This window comes from Solanum lycopersicum, chromosome 7, assembly GCF_036512215.1.
Source record: "Solanum lycopersicum chromosome 7, SLM_r2.1".
NCBI lineage: Eukaryota > Viridiplantae > Streptophyta > Magnoliopsida > Solanales > Solanaceae > Solanum > Solanum lycopersicum.
In genome coordinates, this window is record NC_090806.1 from 55,433,330 (window position 1) to 55,442,971 (window position 9,642).

Sequence of the window (9,642 nt, forward strand, 5' to 3'; positions counted from 1 at the left end):
ATCATTGTACTAATTTATGCAAAATGTTAAAAATAAATTCTCTTAACTAATTTTTCTTATATTTTTCATGATTCATATTTTATTGTAATTTGAAAAATAACTTCATAATAATTTTGATTATCTCCCGTCGCTAAGTGTATCTACAAATACATTTTAATGTCTTAAAGAATTATTTTTATGCTAACTTTTATTTATGATCTTGCTCTTATAATTTTATACAAAAAAAAAAACACAAACAAATCAATCATTTTATTTTATATATCTTATTTTGTATTACCCTTATTAGAAGTAAAAATAATTACTAAAGTAGTATTTGTCGGTAGGTTTTGCATTACAAAATTAGAGTAGAGGAAAATTAAGTTAAACATAACAATATATTTGGTTGGAAATATTTTTTTGATGTGCTTTTAAGATGTCATAAATTTGAACATTATGTAATTGGGGGTTATGAAGGTATAAAGTTGAAAGTTATAATAAGTTACTAATAAATATTAATTAAGTATAGAGGTTATGAAAGATGAAGAGGTGTGAGTTTATGATAAAAATAAATATATAAAAATAAGAGAAAAAGTAAAAAAAAATTATGATAAAAATAAATATATAAAAATAAGAGAAAAAGTAAATTTTTTTTTACGTATTTTACTAATAAACAAAAAGTATGTTTAAGTAAAATTCTCCACCATTTTTATGATTTAATTTTATTATATGACATTTTTTTTACTTATTTAAGAAATTTCAAATTAATTAAAAGTCTCTAAATATTCTTTTACTAATAAACATTATTTTTAATAATTACTATTATTTTGAACAATATATACATTTTCTCTTAGTTTATATTATTGGAGAAAAATCTATAAAGAGAAAAATTAATTAAGAATAAATTTTAAAAGGGATAGAGAATCAATGAGTTAATCAAAAGGAATGGAAAAAAATTAAACTGTCAAGAAAAGTAATGCTACAGATGTCATAAAATAAAATTTTAAAAATATTTAACTTTTTGTTGATTAAATTTTCAAAATCGTGAAACAACTTTTTGACTTATAAATAATTTCTCTATATAAATAATATAATTAAGAATGTAGCGTTAAAATTATGTATTTTGACCATATCATTGTTATGTGATTGTGAGATACGAAATCGTAAGAGGAATCAATTTATTTGATTCTTAGCTATATAACATGTTTGTATTTAATATTTTATTATACTTTATATTGAGACTTGAGATATTATATTTTTTATTAGTTATATTTATATATATTGTATAACAAATTTATAGCTAGTAGGAGGAAGATATTGTTAGACAAAATTGAATATCAAATTAATAAAAATAACATACACTGGGGATTTTTCAATTAACTAATTAAGTTGATAAGGAACCAATCAGCTCTTGTTGCATTGGAGGTTTGATGTGGAGAACTACAAATAATCCTTACGAATAACAACAAAAAGACATAAAATTATAGTTAGATAATAAAGCAAAAATAATAAAAATATTTAGTTATGATTTGAAGAGGAAAGAAGGATCACGTTCTCAACATAACAGAATTTGATTCTCCAAAATTTACAAACAGATAAAGAGAATAAAAACAATCAGTGTCTTTAGAAACTACAAGAATAAGAAAAAAAAACTCAAAAAACTATAAGGAGAAGCAAAAGAGAAAATGAACAAATTATTTTTCCATAAAAGAATCATGATTTGTGTCATCAAGAATCCAAAAATTGTCACGACCCAAATCGGGTCGCGACTGGCACCCACACTTACCCTCCTATGTGAGCGAACCAACCAATCTAAACCTTAACATTTCAATATAATATCAACAGAAAGTAATGCGGAAGACTTAAACTCATTAATAAAATCAATAACTATTATTATCCCCAAAATCTGGAAGTCATCACCACAAGAACATCTATGATCAAATTACTAAACTAAGAGTATTCTAAAAAGCTAAAAGAAGTAAAAGCTAGTCCATGCGGAACTTCAAGGCATCAAGACATGAAGAGGAAGACCCAGTCCAAGCTAGAAGCATTAGCTCACCCTGAAATCCGGTGTGATTGAAGACTGGCTAGAATTACGGTTGAGTTGAAGACGACGACACGTTTGCTGCACTCCACAAATAACAAAGAAGAAAACATAAAAGTAGGGGGTCAGTACAAACACAAGTACTGAGTAGGTATCATCGGCCAACTCCAAATAGAAAACAATATATATCAAGTAATATTATATATCAATTACAATACTCAACATGTAGCAACAACAAGCACTATAATCATTACCAAGTACTGCCAAGTTCACAAATGAGGACTCAAGCCTCAATACCATACTCATTTGAGAATTAGGTTCATTAGATTGAATATATTAACATCTTTCAAGATTCATTATCTTTATTCCTCTTGTGTCGGTACGTGACACTCCGATCCCCTACTACTATGTATCGGAACGTGACACTCCGATCCCCTAAATCTACGTGTCGGTTCATGACACCCAATCCCCTAATTCTACGTGTCGGTTCGTGACACCCGATCCCCTAATTTTACGTGTCGGTTCATGACACCCGTCCCCTAATTCTACGTGTCGATTCGTGACACCCGCTCCACTAATCTCATTCTATTAATTCATCAAGCCTTCTTTTATACCAAGGCATCATCAATCCCAATATTTTAGTTCATCAAGCCTTCTTTTATACCAAGGCATCATCATTAACAAGGGGTTTTCAAGATTTGGGATTCAATAGCTTCATCATGCTTACTTCATCACAATTATATAATCACATTCATCCAAGCATACAATTTAGCATATAGAAGACTTTACAATACAACCCAACACATATCATTCGCTATTAAGAGTTAACTACGAATAGTATAAAAAACATAACCTACCTCCACCGAAGATTAGAAATCAAGCAAGCAAGTTCCCCAAGCTTTGTTCTTCTTCTCATTTCTCCTCTTTCTCGTTCGTTTCTCCCTCTCTTTCTGTTCTTTTCTTTTTCTTATTCAAACCCTCTCTCTTTTACCCTAATTAGCATATAATTAATTATAAAAGATGGTGAATTAACCCATTAATTAATTCAAGGTTACCTCTTTTAACCCCCAAGTAATTAGACTTATTAACATTAACCCACTAACTTTATAATTAAAGCAGGAATAGTCTGAAACGCCCCTTAAATTACTTAACTGAAATCCGACCCAGCCTGGAATTACGCAGCCTGTGACGGGCCGTCGTGCCTGCGACGGTCCGTCCTGCTACTCCGTCATAGAGTTCAGAGACTGAAATTCTCTGAAGAGTCTGTGACGGTCCGTCACGCCTGTGACGGTCCGTCCTGCTATTCCGTTACAAAGTTCAGAGAGTCGATTTCAGTACCCATTTTTCAGAATTTCTAAGTGTTTTGAAATGAGACCCCTCTACGGTCCGTCGTGCTCATGACTGTCCGTCGTGGGTTCCGTCGTCTCAGCCTGTTTTTCCAGAAATAAAATCTGCTGCTCAAAACGACTAAACAGGTCGTTACAATAGATACCAATTTACCCATCGTTCGTCCCCGAACGATCACAAGAAGGAAAAAAAGGGCAAGAAGGAGTACCTGAATCTGTAAACAGGTGTGGGTATCTTTCTCGCATATCAGCCTCTTTCTCCCAAGTGGCTTCTTCGACGGGTCGATTCTTCTATTGAACTTTGATGGATGCAATCTCCCTTGACCTCAGTTTGCGAACTTCTCTATCTAAAATGGCAACAGGCTCCTCCTCATAAGACAAATTTTCATCAAGCAGAACTGAATCCCAACGGATAATGTAGTTTCCATCCCCATGGTATCTTTTCAACATAGACACATGAAACACCGGATGTACTCTGGACAGCCCTGGAGGCAAGGCTAACTCATAAGCCACCTCCCCTATGCGCTTCAGAACCTCGAAGGGATCAATATACCTTGGGCTTAATTTACCCCTTTTACCAAAACGCATCACCCCTTTCATGGGTGAAACCTTCAACAAGACTTGTTCACCCTCCATGAACTCCAAGTCTCTAACCTTTCGATCTGCATACTCTTTCTGTCTACTTTGAGCCGCTAACAGCTTTTCTTGAATAGATTTCACTTTATCTAACGATTCTCTCAGAAGGTCAGTACCCCAAGGTCTAACCTCAAATGCATCAAACCACCCAATGGGAGACCTACATCTTCTTCCATATAGTGCCTCAAATGGGGCCATATCAATGCTTGAGTGATAGCTATTGTTGTAGGAGAACTTTGCTAAGGGTAAGAAGCTATCCCAATGACCACCAAATTCTATCACACATGCACGAAGCATATCCTCCAACACTTGAATCGTTCGCTCAGACTGACCATCGGTCTGAGGATGGAACGCAGTACTAAGGTCCAACCTAGTACCCAATTCCGCATGCAATGTTTTCCAAAACTTACAAGTAAACTGCGTACCTCTATCTGATATGATGGAGAGTGGAACCCCATGCAACCGAACAATTTCCGAGATATAGATTTTGGCTAACTTCTCTGCATTGTAAGTCACCTTGACTGGAATGAAATGAGCAGACTTAGTTAACCTGTCAACAATCACCCAAATAGAGTCATACTTACCCATTGTCTTTGGAAGACCAACCACGAAATCCATTGCAATCCTTTCCCACTTCCATTCAGGAATGAGCATTCTCTGAAGTGTTCCTCCGGGCCTCTGGTGTTCATACTTTACTTGCTGACAGTTTGGACATTTGGCAATAAAATCAACAATATCCCGCTTCATTCTACTCCACCAAAAGTGTTGCTTTAGGTCACGATACATCTTAGTTGCACCAGGATGTATAAAATACCTTGAACTATGAGCCTCTGTCAGAATAGTGTTGATCAAATCATCGACGCGGGGTACACATACCCTTCCCTTGATCCTCAAAACACCTTCCTCATCGATTTGTGCTTCCTTAGCCTCTCCTCGCAACACCATATCCCGAATTCGGCTTAGTTTCTCATCATCAAACTGTTTTCCCTTGATTTTGTCAAGAAAAGAGGATCTCGCCTCCACACTGGCCAAAAATCCTCCCTTCTCATTTACTTCTAACCTCATAAAGTCATTAGCCAGAGTCTGAACCTCTCTAGCCAATGGACGTCTAGAAACTTACAAGTGAGCTAGACTTCCCATGCTCCCTGCCTTTCTACTTACGGCGTCTGCCACAACATTAGCCTTTCCCGGATGATACTAGATCGTGATATCGTAGTCATTCAGTAGTTCCATCCATCTCCTCTGTCTCAAATTCAAATCTTTTTGAGTAAAGACATACTGTAGGCTACGATGATCCGTGTATACTTCACACTTAACCCCATATAGATAGTGTCTCTATTGCTTTAAGGCAAACACTACCGCATCCAATTCCAAATCATGGGTCGGATAATTACGTTCGTGCACCTTTAATTGCCTTGAAGCATAAGAAATTACGTTCTTCTCTTGCATTAGCACTGCACCCAAACCCGAATAGGATTCATCACAATAGACAATGAAATTCTTACCTTCCACTGGCAAGGTAAGGATTGGTGCGATAGTCAACAAAGTCTTGAGCTTCTGAAAGCTTTCTTCACACTCGTCCGACCATATAAATGGAACATTCTGTTTAGTCAAGTTCGTCAATTGGGAAGCAACGGAAGAGAATCCCTTGACAATTCGGCGGTAATAGCTAGCTAAACCAGCAAAACTCCTTATTTCTGACACATTAGTAGGTCTTACCCAATTCTTCACTATCTCAATCTTAGAAGGATCTACCATCACCCCATCCTTCGAAACCACATGCCCCAAGAAGGACACTGCATCTAGCCAAAACTCACACTTGGAGAATTTGGCATAAAGCTTTTTCTCCCTCAACATTTCCAATACCATTCTCAAATGCTCTTCATGTTCCTTCTTGCTCTTTGAGTATACCAATATATCATCAATGAATACGATCACAAAGAGATCCAGATATGGCTTAAAAATCCCGTTCATCAAGCTCATGAAAGCAGCAGGGGCATTCGTAAGACCAAAAGACATTACTACAAATTCGTAATGCCCATACCTAGTTCGAAAAGCAGTCTTTGGCACATCCGTTGCCCGTATCTTCAATTGATGATAACCGGATCTCAAGTCAATCTTAGAGAAGACACAATCACCTTGTAACTGATCAAACAAATCATCAATGCGAGGAAGAGGATACTTGTTCTTAACCGTTAACTTATTTAGTTGTCTGTAGTCTATGCACATTCGAAAGCTCCCATCCTTTTTCTTCACAAATAATAACGGAGCACCCCAAGGAGATGCACTTGGTCTAATAAAGCCTTTGCTTAGCAACTCTTGAAGTTGTGCCTTTAACTCTCTTAACTCCGCGGGAGCCATTCTATAAGGGGGTATAGAAATGGACGAGTACCCGGTTCAAGATCAATGCAGAAGTCAATATCCCTATCTGGTGGCATACCAGGAAGATCTGCAGGGAACACATCCAGAAACTCACGGACTATCGAAACCGACTCAATTGGAGGTACTTGGGTAGTATCATCTCGGAGGTGTGCCAAGAACGCTAAACAACCCTTACTAACCATTTTCTTATCACGAAGAAAGGAGATAATACAAACCGGATTGGAAGTGTAGTCACCCTCCTACACTAACGGATCTGTCCAAGGCTTGGCTAACGTCACAGTTTTAGCATTACAATCCAAGATTGCACAATTTGGGGAAAGCCAAGTCATACCCAGAATTACATCAAAATCAACCATTTCTAAGATAACCAAGTCTACATAAGTATTGCTCCCCACAAAAGTTACAAGACAAGACCTATACATCATTTCAACTATCACAGACTCACCCACCGGAGTAGAAACACGAATAGGTATGTCAAGCAATTCACAATGTAAATTAAGACCATTAGCAAATGCAGAAGATACATATGAAAATGTGGAGCCAGGATCAAATAATACAGAAGCCATGCAATCACAAATCAAAAGATTACCTGTGATAACAACGTCCGATGTTTCCGCTTCAGACCGCCCAGGGAAAGCATAACAATGGGCCCTCTCACCTATCTGTCCGTTTCCCCTACCATGTTGTGATGTAGTGGCTCCGGTTTGCCCATCGCCCCGGCCGTTTTGGTGACCACCATTACCTCGACCACCGCGTCCTCCCGAATGACGGCCTCTTCCATAACCACCTCTACCTCTAACATTTGGAGGTCTGTAACTCTGTTTCAGACAATTTCTCCTAATGTGTCCAGTCTCCCCACATCCATAACACTCTCTGGATTCAAGCATAGGTCTTTTTGAGAAGTGTTGACCGGTCTGAGGTGGACCCCCAACTACAGTCTGTAGTGAAGACTGAATTGGTCGGACTGAGTAACCTCCTGAACCCTGTCCTCTAGAGTAAGAACCATTAAACTCACCTCCCTTTCGAAACCTTTTTGATGTAGTTGTCATGGTGAAGTCATCTGGCTTCACTCCCTCTACCTCTATCACGAAGTCTACCACTTCTTGAAAAGATTTCACTGTAGCCGCTACCTGTAAGGCTGAAATCCGCAACTCTAATCTCAACCCCTTCATAAAACGGCGAATCCGCTCTTGTGGACTGAAACAAAGTTGGGTGGCATACCTTGATAATGCATGAAACTTAGCCTCATATGCAGTAACCGACATCCTACCTTGATCTAGGCTCAAGAACTCATCTCTTTTCCTATCCCTCAAAGTGCGGGGTATATACTTCTCCATAAACAAACTAGAGAATGATGCCCAAGTCATAGGTGGTGCCTCTGTTGGTTGACACTCAACATGTGACCGCCACCACATTTTGGCGTTCCCTTGAAACTGATAAGTCACAAACTCAACACCAAACCATTCTATTATACCCATCTTGTGTAGTAGCTCATGACAGTCAACCAGAAAATCATAGGCATCCTCAGATTCAGTACCCTTGAAGACTGGAGGTTTCAATTTCAAGAACTTACTGATAAGTTCATGTTGATCATTTGTCATTATAAGCCCTGTAGTCAGACGAGGAAACATGCCTATTTCCAATGGAACATCCATGCGGGGAGCCGCAGTAGCATAATGTTGTACCTCCGGACCCTGAGGTGCTGGTGCAGAAAACACTGGAGGTGTTTGACCTTGATCAGATAACTCACTAAGATAAGCAAGAACCTGATTGATCATCTCTGGGGTAGGTTGGGGAGGCAATCCCTCATTCTGTACTTGTTCAGTTTCCCCTTCCTCACCCTCTCTTACTACTTCTTCAGTTGGTGGAGGAGTCACTGCCCTAGTATCAGATGGGCTAGGTGCTCGTCCTCTTCTTCTAGAGGATGTCCTCCCACGACCTCTACCACGACCTCTTGCCGCTACTCTTCCTCGAGCTACAGCCCCAGTGGCTAGCTCAGACGCTTTTTGTCTTGCCGATGTTGATGTTGGCGCAGTCGTTGCTCTAGTTCTAACCATCTTCGAAATAGAGTGAAGATGGTCAGATACCAATTTGTATCACCTAGATACCAATTGGACCCAAGTAATAGCACGAAAGAAAGAAAGAATGGAATTTTCCTAAAGTCTTATAGCCTCTCAAAGAAAAGTAAGGGCGTCCCCCTACCGTTCCTTAAGACTCTACTAGACTCGTTCTTGTGTGATGAGACCAACGAACCTAATGCTCTAATACCAAGTTTGTCATGACTCAAATCGGGTCGCGACTGGCACCCACACTTACCCTCCTATGTGAGCGAACCAACAAATCTAAACCTTAACATTTCAATATAATATCAACAGAAAGTAATGCGAAAGACTTAAACTCATTAATAAAATCAATAACTATTATTATCCCCAAAATCTGGAAGTCATCACCACAAGAACATCTATGATCAAATTACTAAACTAAGAGTATTCTAAAAAGCTAAAACAAGTAAAAGCTAGTCCATGCCGGAACTTCAAGGCATCAAGACATGAAGAGGAAGACCCAGTCCAAGCTAGAAGCATTAGCTCACCCTGAAATCCGGTGTGATTGAAGACTGGCTAGAATTATGGTTAAGTTGAAGACGACGGCACGTTTGCTGCACTCCACAAATAACAAAGAAGAAAACATAAAAGTAGGGGGTCAGTACAAACAAGTATTGAGTAGGTATCATCGGCCAACTCCAAATAGAAAACAATATATATCAAGTAATATCATAAATCAACTACAGTACTCAACATGTAGCAACAACAAGCACTATAATCATTACCAAGTACTGCCAAGTTCACACATGAGGACTCAAGCCTCAATACCATACTTATTTGGGAATTAGGTTCATTAGATTGAGTATATTAACATCTTTCAAGATTCATTATCTTTATTCCTCTTGTGTCGGTACGTGACAATCCGATCCCCTATTACTATGTGTCGGAACGTGACACTTCGATCCCCTAAATCTACATGTCAGTTCGTGACACCCGATCCCCTAATTCTACGTGTCGGTTCGTGACACCCGATCCCTTAATTCTACGTGTCAGTTCGTGACACCCGATCCCCTAATTCTACGTGTCGGTTCATGACACCCGATCCCCTAATTCTACGTGTCGGTTCGTGACACCCGATCCCCTAATTCTACGTGTCGGTTTGTGACACCCGATCCCCTAATTCTACGTATCGGTTCGTGACATCCGATCCCTTAAT